The sequence below is a fragment of the Myotis nattereri genome (assembly GCF_964212035.1).
Source record: "Myotis nattereri genome assembly, chromosome: 2".
Taxonomy (NCBI): domain Eukaryota; kingdom Metazoa; phylum Chordata; class Mammalia; order Chiroptera; family Vespertilionidae; genus Myotis; species Myotis nattereri.
In genome coordinates, this window is record NC_138076.1 from 71,429,712 (window position 1) to 71,444,014 (window position 14,303).

Sequence of the window (14,303 nt, forward strand, 5' to 3'; positions counted from 1 at the left end):
TACACTGACAAAAATATAGAGCAATAGTTGGCATTATAGAAGTTTGATGATTTAGAAGAAATATATGCCAAGATACATCCCAGTTAAATCTGCAAAATTAGAAATTAATAATCAAATGCTTCACTACCAAAATAATCCCATGGAACTTTTTTTAAAAAATATGTTTCTATTGACTTCAGAGAGAGGAAGGGAGAGGTAGAGAGAGACAAATATCAATGATGGGACAAACATTGATCGGCTGCCTCCTGCACGCCTCCCTACTGGGGACTGAGCACAACCCAGGCATGTGCCCTGACCTGGAATCCAACGGGGTGACCTCTTGATCTATGGGATGTTACTCAATCCACTGAGCCACACTGGCTGGCCAGGCTCCCATGGAACTTTAATTCCACTTCCAGGGTGAGAGACAAGTGTAGCAAAAATGAGAAATTCTGAGCAACATAATGGTAAAAGACCAAAAGGGGATGCTGATGTGATGCAAATATTACTACATAAGGCGAGGAGCTATCAGTTCTGGGAAGTGGTAATACAGATACTAAATTCAAGAAACAGTTACCAATAGCAAGCTAGGAGAATTAAAGGGGAAGGTGGGGTATCACAGCAACATAGGAGGAAACCTCACAGGTGCTGACACTCTGAGGGAGAATGAAGTATAGTTTAAAATTGATATAAAACTGCAAGTATAGTTTTCTTCTTTTGGTAGAACTACACTAAAAGCAAATGTTTGATTGCTCCACAACTGTTCTTTAAAATCTTGAAAACTATTTTTTTTAGGTATTTTATCTAGTGTTTTATGGGGTTTTTTCAGGCAGATTGGTTAATCTGGTTTCGACTGGAATTGAAGGTCCAGAAATCGCTTGCATTAGAAATAACTTACAAAATTCAACAACTTTGTAAGATGTTGTAAGTTTTAGTTTGGTCCCAAGTATTTAGGAGGGGGGAAAGCTCATTCAGGCATATGTGCTTATATAAATTCTTAGTATTCCAATTAGGTGTTAGTTAACATCTAGTGAAACTTTAATACAAGTTAATTACATTTTTTCCAATTTAAACAAAGAACTTTATAATCACCTTTGGGTTACATAGTGGATGAGTTATTTTTAAACACTTCTTTAAATTACCAAAAAATCAATTTGCTATATTTTTGAAACAAAAATGTGGGGTATTTGAGTCTGAGTTCGTTGTCTTGTGACATCAGAGAATGAAGTCAGGGACAAATATGGTTAGCAGAAGCAGTGGTTATTGAGAGAAGCCAGTCCTGGAAAAGGTGCAGCTGGGGTTCCAGGAGCAGGCCAGTGTCCAGAGCTTCCTTTCCATGTTGCAATTGGGTGTAGTTCAGTATCCAAGCGAATTAAAGTCCACTAGTCCACGTGTGGAGTTCCACATGGCCACAAGCCATGTGGGCGCAGGGGAGTGCATCCCCGCCTGGGGGAAGGGAGGGTGGGGAGAAGCAGAGAGCAGGTGTTTCATTTTCTAGGGGTAGATACAGACTTGCTAAGTTCTGATTGGTTCTTTCAAAGAATTCTGCCTTAGCAACATTCTTGGGTTTGGTTTTACACCTTACTGCCTTGTGATTAGTTATCTGCAAGCTGCCTGTCTTAGCAACATCCATACATTTTAAAGCTCATGTCTCCCACATGCCCTTCTTTCCTCGACCAGCTGGGTGGTCTTAGTAACTCTGTGTAGTTGGGTTCCCCAGTTCTACTTCCTCCTCCCATGCTCCCACCCTTGACTACCTAACTGCCCTCTGTTTCCTCATTTTCATAATCAGTTACCTGTGGTTTACTTAAAGAATTAAGACTCTTGTATCCAGAGATTTATCTTAAATTGAAAAAAAAATGAATATTTAGTTGCCTTGGAACTTATGTCTAATCTTGACTCTAAGGATTGTATGTTTGTCCCTTGGATCAATCATGTCTTCAACACTGGTTTTCCCATTTCACTTACCATCTCAGTTACTAGTTTCTTCTCACATCTGACAGATTTCTATTTGACTTCTATTTGAACTTAATTTACATAAATCTAACTGAATTATACAAGATGGTTTTACTTTGTGTTTGTTAACATTTAGTTGCCTTTTTTTTGGCCATATATAGCAATGTTAAATATGTTATTAAAAATACCACAGTGAAGAATGTCAAGAAACTACTTGAACTCTTTTTATTTAGTAAAAAAATAATTCAAATTCAAAAATATCACAAATCTTAGAGCTATTTATCATAATCCATCCTCTAGTTTTAATATCTTTTTTACTTACCATATTGGGTTTTTTTTTGGGGGGGGGTGTAATATTAATAATTTCATTAGTAATAGTGGAATATGATTAATGTGCAGGTATTATATTAGGAATTTAATATATAGTATCATACTTAAATTCATACTATGATAAGACACAGGTGTGTTTCATGATCCCAAGTATATATTGTTTTTAAATTTTACAAAGTGAGACTGACCTGGTTGGAGTGGCTCAGTTGCTTAAGTGTCATCCAGTGCACTGAAAGGTTGCTGGTTTGATTTCTGGTCAGGGCATATACCTAAGTGTCAGGTTTGATCCCTCTTGGGGGCCTATCTGAGAGGCAACCGATTGATGTTCCTCTCACACTGATGCCCACCCTCCCCTACCGGAAGCATGTCCTCAGGTGAGGATTAAAAAAAGGGTCCTAAATCTTCTGTGCCTCGACAAAGATTTAGATATGTGCTCCAGGTGGTTCAGGTGGTTGTAGAGTTGCCCCGTGCACCCAAAGGATCATTGGTTGTTTTGATTCTCAGTCAGAACACATACCTAGGTTTCATACCTGGTGGTGGCCCGTACAAGAGGCAACCAATTGATGTTTCTCTCTCACACATTTCTCTCTCTCTCTCTCTCTCTCTCTCTCTCTCTCTCTCTCTCTCCCTCGCCCCCCCCCCCCAACCTCTCTCTTAAATCAATAAACACATCCTGGAGTGAAAATTTAAAAAACAAAAAAGTTAGATATGTAAGCTTTTTTATACTAGCTGGCAATTTTTTTTAAAAACCTCACCTTAACATACAGTTTTTTACATCATGATTTACTAATACCACTGTCTATTTGAACGTAGATATGTAAGTTAAAAATATTATATAACCAATGTTAAATTATATGTGCATTCATAAAACTATTTTGGAGTTTCCTATATAACAAGTCTATTCCAATCATTGAGGAAGAGTTGGAATACTCTACTCTCAAGCAACATGCAATCTATTAAGAGGCACACAGTGAAAATAGTATAATATTTAATTGGAATAAGTGTCATATAAATAAATTTCATTGGCATAAATAAACAGGAAAAACACCACAAAATAGTCATGGCTGAATAAATGTTTCCAGAAATTAATATAGCCATAACCAGTTTGGCTCAGTAGCTAGAGTGTCGGCCTGCAGACTCAAGGGTCCCAGGTTCGATTCCAGCCAAGGGCATGTACCTTGGTTGCGGGCACATACCCAGTAGGGAGTGTGCAGGAGGCAGCTGATAGATGTTTCTCTCTCATCAATGTTTCTAACTCTCTATCCCTCTCCCTTCCTCTCTGTAAAAAAATCAATAAAATATATTAAAAAAAATTAATACAGAGAAGAGAAATCTCATATCACTAGACCAAATTCATAAGGTAGGAAGGAGAGGAGAGCATTCCAGGAAGGGAAAACAGAATTGAAACTATAAAATGAAGAAGCACAGATCATATTAAAGAACTTATAGTAGTTCAGTAAGGCTAAAGCATACATTGAGTGGGAAGAGATAATACTGGGAAGGAAGACGAGGTCAGGTTGATGAAGCTTTTTGAAGATAACAGTCTATGGATTTATCCTGTAGAGAATGAAAAAACAATATAAGATTATAAACAAGCATGACATGATAAAATGTATAACTTGGTTGCAATGAAAACAAAGATTTGGGGAACAAGACTGGAGGGAGAGAAGATAATGAAGAATGTGCAAACTGATGCCACAGTGTTAACACTTTCTACCCTAAGGGCCTTAAGGGTTTTTAAAATTTCATGTGGTATATAAACCCAGAATATTTTGTATGAATCAAACAGCAATGCAAGGATTCCAAATTCAAAACAGTTTTCTGAATAAGAACATTATTTTCTCCTGTTAGTGAGTGGGGAAATATATTCCAATCATATCTGATCAACTGGCTTCATTAGAAACAGCATTTAGTGTTTCCAGTTGACTAGTAAATGTGAATCTATCAGGTTTCATTAGTATTATTAAAGTGATTATATTGGTTTCATTCCTTAAAGTCAAAACAGCCTATTCACTCGATAAGATCAGCTAATTTTTTTGTTTCTAAATTATACTTAAAACAATTTTTTTTCAATTGATAGGGATTTTTGAAAATGACCTTTATAACACAGACAGAAATCAACTGTAAAGTACACATTTACATTATGTACCTAAAGCACAATGTAATGTGAATCTGCAATTTAAAAAAAAAAATAATCACCATATACTAGTGAATGTAAACTGAGAAGAAATATAGTTTTGGAAATAATGTTATACAGTTGGTAATATTATTGTTACTTATCTTTTTTAAATTTGAAATCAACTCAATATAATTTTTGGATGATATGATATTCATAGAGGTCACTTTATGTATAGCACAACTCTGGCATATGTAATCATGATTCTGAATTAGAAGTTACCAGTAACTCATTCTTGCTTATTATGTTGACTTTCAGAACCATCAATGGTCAAAATTATCTTCATTCAAATGCGTTTCCCCTTTAAAAATATTTATATTTTGAAAGTGTTCAGTTTCATTTGTTTCTATGTGTTGTTTTGAAATAATTCTCCTGGTTGTATATTTTTGATGCAAATATTTTATATATTTTAAATATATTAAGCAAAGGCAGTGAAAATTATAACACATTAACATGCTACTTGAGATATTAAAGCCAGATAAATAATGTATTCTTCTAAAGATGGCATTTCTAAATGTGATTTGCTTTCTTTTATGAAAATAAAGCTTATTTTGTGAGTAACTATTTGAGTTGTACTCTCAAAAAATAGTATTATTTTCTTGAAATCATAAAGCTATTTCTAAATTAATTAGCAAGTAACAAAATGACTCATGTCTATTAAAACCTAACGATTAATCTTTTGGCCTGCTAGTCTTTATACTCTGAAAGAAAAATGACATAAAGGACTCTGATGCAACAAATAAAATCCCTCTAATTCCCTTTGGAGAAGGAGAAAGGCAAAATATGGACAATGAGTAAATGATATAAACTCATTTTTCTAGAGGTTTTTATTTTTTTATTTTTTTGATCAGAGGTACTTGCATCAGGTAACTCTGTTTACCTGATTCTATTATTACAGGGACACCTCTGCAAAAGGGGAACAGAGTTAGTGATGAAAAAGACAGAATTTGAAATTTCACAATTAATTATAAGCCATTTTTCCTATGGCTATATATTACACCTGGGAGAGCCTGAGCTTAAAGGTTATATTACTAATTCTCTGTTCAAGTGGTACTTTTATTACCCATTAAATATCTCTCAGTGCGTGATTATTTTTACCCTTGACATAGAAATGGTGAACCTGAGACATTAAAATAGGTTAGTGGCTCTAAATCAGACAATACATAAAAACTCCCAACTAATTGGATTTTATAAATTGTTTGGCATCCTCATGCATTAAAAAAGAAGTATATAACTTCTAGGAGAACAAGTTAAATTAACTTATACAATAGGAAAGTTATAAAATGTCATTTCTTATATTCATTTTCTGTTTAACATCTCCATCTTTAACAACCATGGAGCTATTTCTGTATTGAGGAAAACCTCAATATGTTCATCTGCTGGCAGTCCTCTATATGCACATTCTAACATTTTAAATTCTATGGGAATTAGTATATTTCATAAGAAATGTCTGTATTATGTCATAAAAAGGAAAAAGGATACCCACTGGCCTAGAAAAAGAGTACAATTGATCCCTGAACAATGTGGGGGTAAGGAGTACCCAGCCTCATGCAGCTGAAAATCCATATGACTTCCTGAGAACTTACTAGAAATACCCTCCTGTAGACTGGAAGCCTTATCAATAACAAATGTAGATTAACACATATTCTGTATGTTATATGTATTATATACAGTATTCATATTATTAAGTAAGCTAAAGAAAAAATGTTATTAATAAAATCATAAGAAAGAGAAAATACATTTACAATATGTATTTTGAAAAATCCATGGATAGTGGATCCACACAGTTCCCATGCAGTTCAAACCATGTTGTTCAAGGGTCAACTGTAATTGTCCTAACAAAGAATATTAAAGTGAAAGCCTTGTAAAACTGTCATATGTCTTCCTCACTTCTATATGTTTAAATTGTGAAAATAATTTGTCAATACATAAATACTATGTGTATAATATATACACAGGGCCTATCATTAGGCAGCATACAAGTATCTATTAAGAATAGATACTTCCCCTGGCCAGGTGGATCAGTTGGTTGGAGTATTATCTCATACACCCAAATGTTGTGGATTAGATTTCTGTTCAGGACACATACCCAGGTTTCTGGTTTGATCCCTGGTTGGGGTATGTGTGGGAGACAGTCGATCAATGTTTCATTCTCACATAAACATTTTTCTCTCTCCATCTTTCCCTCTTTCTCTAAAATCAGTTAAAAAGGGTATGTACTCAGCACAACAAGAGGTATTTCAAAGTTTTATTTTCATGTTTGAATTCTATATGCTTTTATCCCATGTTCTTTATATTTTTCTTTTTCTATTTATTTATTTATAAAATGATTTTTTTATTTTTCAATTACAGTTGATATATAATATTATATCATAGTGATTAGATATTTGTATAACTTGTGAAGTGATTACCCTAATAAACCTAGTGCCCATCTGACACAATTTATCATTATTGCAATATTATTGACTATATTACTTATGCTGTACTTTACAATCCCAAGATTTTGTAACTATCAATCTGTACTTCTTAATTAACATGTACTTTAAATACTAGTCTATCTATCATCTAACTGTTCTATGTCATATATCTTCCTTATGATCTATCAATCATGTATCTCTCATTTAGCTAATTATATATCTATCTAATTTAATTTCTGTAAACACATCTATACATGATGGTCTTGGATTATTAGTGCAATGAAATTACTCAATAAACATTAAATTATAGAATTGAGGGATTATAAAAATGGTTACATGATTTTGTGGTATAGTACTTTAGCATGTGAGGTCAAGGAAGTGTGATGTTTGGGTATTCAGTAGAAATACACAGCAAATACTCCTTCCTACCTCATAGAGATAATCTACATAAACAGATAATGATCCTGCATGTCTTTTCTAGAACTATGTGTACTATTAAAGTCCATAGTATGCCCCAGAATATTTTAAACAGCCATCATAGGAATCACTAGTGATTTTATATTTTTATGTGATTTCCTCATCTAAAAAAAGTTTTGGTATCATTTAAATTAAATTGACATAAAATTTCCTTCATGATAATTAGATTGTTACATAGCTAGCCTGACCCTACTGACCCTATTGCTACCAGACCCTCCATAGAAAGTTTTATGTGTTTTAGCTACATAAACTTTTGAATTAGAATCTATATATATAAAAGCCTAATATGCTAAGTGTTCAACTGATCAGTCGACCATTTGGTCAACTGCTTGACCAGTCGCTATGATGTGCACTATCCACCAGGGGGCAGATGTTCTAACAGGTAGTTTAGCTTGCTGCTGGAGTCTGGCCAATCAGGACTAGGCAAGATGGTCCAGACATACCCTGGAGCCTTCCCATGGTCCCTCCCCAGCTGGCCAACCTCCCACGGTCCCTCCCTGGCTGGTCGGCCCCCATCAGCCCTGATCAGAATTAGGCGAGATGACCCCGATTGGCCCCAATTGCCAGTCAGGCCGAGGGACCCCACCCATTCACGAATTGGTGCACTGGGCTACAGTAAAATATATGATTTGTATCACACAGAAGTAAAATGCATTTGAATTGGAAAAGCATACATAACTGTGTGAAACTGTATTACACGTACAGGGATCTGGGGAATAAAATAACTGCGTTATCCATTTTCATCAACATCACCCTCAGAAGTTACAATAAGCCAAGTACTTCAGAATATGATTTTGTCCCTTGCAATGTACTATAGAAACCAAAACAATAATTTTTGCAAGCTTCTAATTAGAAAGAGTATTAACTACCCATCTGCTATTTCCCTCTTTAAAAAAGGGTGGTGTATATAATTTAAACAAGAGTTAATTTTGCCTACTGCAAAATCAAAGTAATTCATAAAAATAGTACTTTTATCAAGAAAGATATAAAAGTTAATCTTTTTTCTTTTTTATTGAATTTATTGAGGTATCATTGATTAATAAAATTATATAGGTCTCAGGGATACAATTCAATGATACATCATCTGTATATTGTATTGTGTGCTCACCACCCAAAATCAAGTCTTCTTCCATCACCATTTATATCCCCTTTGTTCTCTTCTACCTTCCCCAAACTCCCTTTTGCCTTTGGTAATCACCATATTGTTGTCCATCTATAAAATACATATATTTTTCCTTAAAACCTTCACCTTTTTCACCCAGCCCTCCACTCCATCCCCTCTGAGATCTCTTAGTCTGTTCTCTGTATCTATGAGTCTCCCTTATAACCAGTGATTAAACTTTTGAGAATATATCTGAAGGAATACATCACACCTATCAGAAAGAATGTATGCACCCCTATGTTAATTGCAGCATTATTTACAACTAGAGGTCTGGTGCATGAATTCCTGGCCTGTGGGATCAGGCCAAAACCAGCTTTCCAACATCCCCCGAGGGGTCCTGGACTACAAGAGGGCTCAGGCCAGGCCAAGGGACCCCATGGTGCATGATTGGGGCCAGTGAGGTATACGGGAGGTTGTCCAGCTGGGAATGGACTATGGAAGAGCTCCAGGGCATGTCTGGCCCATCTTGCTCAGTCCCAATTGGCCAGACCCCAGTGCAAGCTAATCTACCAGTTGGAGCATCTGCCCTCTGGTGGTCAGTGCACATCATAGCGAATTGAGCAGCCTTAGCATATCATTAGCATATTACACTTTGATTGGTTGAATGGATGACCAGATGACTGGACACTTAGCATATTACGTTTTTGTTATATAGGACTAGTAGCCTGGTGCACAAAATTTGTGCACTCGGGGGGGGGGTGGAGGGCCTCAGTTATTAAACATTTTACGGCACAACACTGACCACATTGGTGGTGGTGGTGGTCTTGTCAGAATGTGTTATATTATGCAGATGAAAATCTATTTAAACAGATTTGATGTAGGTATTTTCAAAGATGGAAGAATTGTCCCTGCCAACTATTTTAGTTGATTCATATCTTCAGTAATTGTCATCATTGAAAAGTTTTCAGTCCCCATATGGATTGCTGGATATAATAGGTCACGCGCTGTCCCTGTCCTTTGTAGCCTTTGTTACCTTAAGGACTCTAGTTTTCCATTTATATGTTTAAGTACCAACCTTACCGGCTTAAAAATGTAAGCTTTTAACACTGCTCTCTCTGTTCTGTATCCTTCCGATGAAAAGTGGAGTTGGGTTGCAGCACAGGAGAGAAATTCAGAAGGGGAATATTGAAGTAATTACTACAGTAGGAGAAGAGGGAACCTGTTTCCCTGGCCACAGGCACTGGCGCCCTGGACCACAGGGCTGGCAACTTCTCCGGGTGGCTGAAGCCTGGGACCTCTGGCCTGTAGCTTGTCCATCTCCTGGGCTGCAGCCAGCCCCAGGCACTGGCGCCTGGACCAAAGGTGGGCGACTTCTTCTTCTGGGGGCTTCTTCTTCTTCTGTACTAACAGGGAGGGCAGTCAGTTATGAGTCATGCAAAAATAGGCATCACCAATCGCAGAAGCTAGGTGCGGGCAAGGAAGCCACGGCTGGGATGCTGGTGGCAGCTGCTTCCCTGCCCCTGAACCCAGCTTCTGTGGTCACCGATCGCAGAAGCCGGGTGCGGGGCAGGGAAGCAGCGGCCAGGGAGGCTGGTGGAGGCTGCTTCCCTGCCCACGCACCCGGCTTCTGTGATTGCCCCTGCACCCAGCTTCTGTGGTCACGGTCGCTGTCTGTGTCCACGTCCCTGCCCCACCCCCCAGGCTTCTCCGATTACCCGTTGGTGGCAGGGCAAAGGTAGCCTCCAGGGCCGACCTTTGCCCTGCTCCCTGGCTCTTGCCTGCGCCTGGGTTTCTGATCACTGTCTTCCATTCTTCCCCTTTCGCCTCCCATCATTGCGAGTATGCAAATTAACCGCCATCTTAGTTGGCAGTTAATTTGCATATCACCCTGATTAGCCAATGGGAAGCGTGTCGGAGCTACGGTTAATTACCATGTTTGTCTATTATTAGATATGATAGCCAACACTTGGAAGTAGACCAAGTACCTATCAATAGATGAGTGGATAAAAAAGCTGTGGCATACTACACAGCCATAAAAAAAAGAAGGAAATCTCAGCCTTTGCAACAAATACCATATGTTAATCTCCTTTAAATAACACTTTCATATTAAATTGGTAAAATATACTATATGCAGGATGGGCTAAAATAGGTTTAAAGTTTTTGAGAACATGAAACATAGAGTTTATTTATTAGTTATATTATTTTCTATATGAACACTGTAAACCTACTTTTGCCATACCTGTATAACACATAAATAGAAATTGTAAATTTCTCTTATGTTATAGTAAAAGTTATATTTATTTTAAAAATAAGTTTTGTTCTTATAAGTTCTTATGAAACAAGCCAAAAAAAATTATGCTAAAAGAAACTATAACCATATTTTTTAAAATTCCTAGAAACACATTCACTTTTTAAGTGAATTTTATTTAAATACTAGTGGCCTGGTGCATGAAATTCGTGCACGGGGGAGGGTATGTTCCTCAGCCTGGCCTGCATCCTTTCCAATTTGGGACCCCTCAAAGGATGTCCTACTGCCAGTTTACAGGGATTGGGCCTAAACCGGCAGTCGGACATCCCTCTTGCAATCCAGGACTGCTGGCTCCTAACCACTCACCTGCCTGCCTGCCTGCCTGATTGCCTCTAACCACTCTGCCTGCCGGTCTGCTTGCTCCCAACTGCCCCCACCGCTGCCGGCCTCCTTGCCCCCAAATGCTCCCCCGCCAGCCTGATCACCCCAAACTGCCCCCCCTGCTGGCCAGCTCACTCCAAACTGCCCTCCCCCCACAGTCCTGATCACCTCCAACTGACCCCCACTGATGGCCTGCTTGTCCCCAACCAGCCCCCCTGCTGGTCTGCTTACCCCCAACAGCCCTGCCCCCCACCAGACTGATCACCCACAACTGCCCTCCTCTCTTGGCCCCTAACTGCCTCTACCTCAGCCCTGCCACCATGGTTTTGTCCAGAAGAACATCTGGAAGGTCTCCCAGGCTAATTAGCATATTACCCTTTTATTAGTATAGATGAATTATTTTATAGAATGGGCATTTTATTACAGATGGTTTCTCATGGCATTTTTTTCTAAAGAAGTAAAAATTACCTTAAAAAATGTCTCAGGAAAACTTTGAGAAATTTACAGTATCTGATTTTCTTCCAAGAAAGTTGTCACTTTTATGCCAGAATGAGAATTATTTGTATGCTTTGTATGTCAGCATTGGGCCTCTGTGACTGGGGGGCACTTAGCTTGACTTGAGAGTAATTATCTTGCTCCCTGGCTGGGAGGGAGGGTGTGTGGCAGAGGAGATAAATACTCAGTTCTGGATTATTCATAGATTGCTGACTTTCTGGATTGCTTGTGCAAGCCCCTCCTTTTATTGATGTCCACCTTCTATTGACAGACATCTACCCTGGTAGAGAAATGAGATGAAACTCTCTTTATTTTCATTGTAAAAAGTAGTTGAATTCCTAAGTTGTGCTAAGGTCACCCAGCCATCCTCAGTCAAGGTACACATTTTCATGGGGGATGTTCCCACTCTTGAATGAATTAAAACAATTTTTTTCATTTAATTTAAACTTTCTTCTATAACTGTTTTCTTGATACTTAAAAGCTAGTATTTTTGAAACTACTTCCAAAGCTTTCAAGCTGTATATGTCCTTGAAATGAATTTATAAATTAGAATTGAGCCCGGCCAGTGTGACTCAGTGGTTTAGCATCAACCTATGAACCAGGAAGTCACAGTTTGATTCCAGATCAGGCCACATGCCCGGACTGTGGGCTTGATCCCCAGTATGGGGCGTGTAGGAGGCAGCCGATCAATAATTCTCTCTCATCATTGATGTTTCTTTCTTTTCTTTTTTTAAAATATATTTTAGGTTTTTTTACAGAGAGGAAGGGAGAGGAATAGAGAGTTAGAAACATCAATGAGAGAGAAACATCGATCGGCTGCCTCCTGCATACCCCCTGCTGGGGATGTGCCCGCAACCAAGGTACATGCCCTTGACCGGAATCGAACCTGGGACCCTTCAGTCCAAAGGCCGACGCTCCATCCACTGAGCCAAACCGGCCAGGGCTCATCATTGATGTTTCTATCTCTCTCCCTCTCCCTTCCTCTCTGAATCAGTAAGAATATATTTGAGAGAGAGAGACAGACAGACAGACATAGAGAGGAGTATATATGTTTGTTAATAACAAAACATGTATTTGATGCTCTTAGAAAGTCTTATTTTCTTTCATTAAAACTTGTGCAGTATAGGGAACTCCGTAGATTCTCCTAATTCTCTCTGCCCCCAATAGCCATGGTGATCACGGGATAGCAGGCCAGCCAGCACCCACGGCCCAGGGGGGTCCTGGGGTGCCGGCTGGCCTGGGCCGGGGCTCTCTCTGCCCCCGATTGCCATGGTGTTCACGGGGAAGCAAGAAAGCCGGCATCCCCGGCCTGGGGAGGTCCGGGGGTGCTGGCTGGCCTGTGCTGGGGCTCTCTCTGCCCCCAATCACCATAACGATCACAGTGAAGCAGGCCAGCCAGGCCTCTCTCTGCCTCTGATCGCCATGGCAATCACAGGGAAGCAGACCAGCAGGCATCCCCGGCCTGGGAGGTGCGGGGGTGCCAGCTGGCCTGCACCTTGGCTCTCTCTGCCTCTGATCGCCATGGCGATCACGGGGAAGCAGGCCAGCCGGCACCCCCTGCCCTGGGGTCTGGGGGTGCCTGCTGGCCTTGCCAGGGCTCTCTCTGCCTTCCATCCACAATGCAATCACTGATCACCGCGCCTTTGCCCGCCCCCCACCTCTTGCCATCAGCCTGAGTTTCCAATCCCTTTCGCCTCCCAGTATTGTGGCTACGTGTGCAAATTAACCGCCATCTTTGTTGGCGATTAACCACCATCTTGGCTGGCAGTAAATTTGCATATCGCCCTGATTAGCCACTGGGAAGGTGTGGGGGGCTGTTTCTCTCTTTTCCATGTCCCACATGGAAAAGGAAACAGTCCATTTGCTGAGTGGAGGAGCTGGGGATTAAGAAATTAAAGAAAGACCAAGACGCAGAAATAGATTTTAAGCTGTGGCCAGGTGGGCGCCATCCTCTCTGATGGAGAGGCGGCAAAAAGCGGGCTGAGCCACACAGCAGGTTTATTTTAAAGGCCTAGATTTACATATCTAGTTCCGCCCCTGCCTGATTAACATGTCCAGCCTTATTGGGGAAGCATGTTCCCAGGACATGGCTCTGCCTATGCTCCGAGTTCAGCTGACAATAATTATAAGAAAATGCCTAGGTGCCTCCCAGGTGGCCCTCTACATCTCACCCATTTTTGTTTTTTAAGCTACTATAATAAAAGTAAAATTTTAAACATTAATAGTAAGGCTCTAGAATTAAGACAATTGCAAACAATGCAAATGCAAAAACTAAACTACATACATGTTATCATTTTCAAAATTTGAACGTTAAGAACAAAACTGGCTATTAAATAATAACAAAACAATTCCAATGTAAAACAACAATATGAGAAATCAGAACTATGGACATATTAACATTTTTGCTACTAAATGAAAAAAAGTCTCTTTTGCTGCTGGTGAATATTTACTCAGAGTCCTTGAACTTGGCTGCGCAAGACTTTGCAGAAGAGTGGCAGCTAACAGATGCTAGCACGAGCAGGAACATGGTTGAAGACGTAGCTTCACCTTCTTGCTTTTCCACAATCTGTTGAGCTTCAGTCGTTAACTTCTTCAGATGACTCCATATTGGCACAACAGTCCCTTGCGTCTTTCATTTTTCTTCTTCTTCCCTTTTGCTGTCATTAGGGCAGTACTTAGTCCTTTTGAGTGAATGTCTGAGTCCATTGTGGTGACGGATGTAATGCTCTGGCACACGAATTG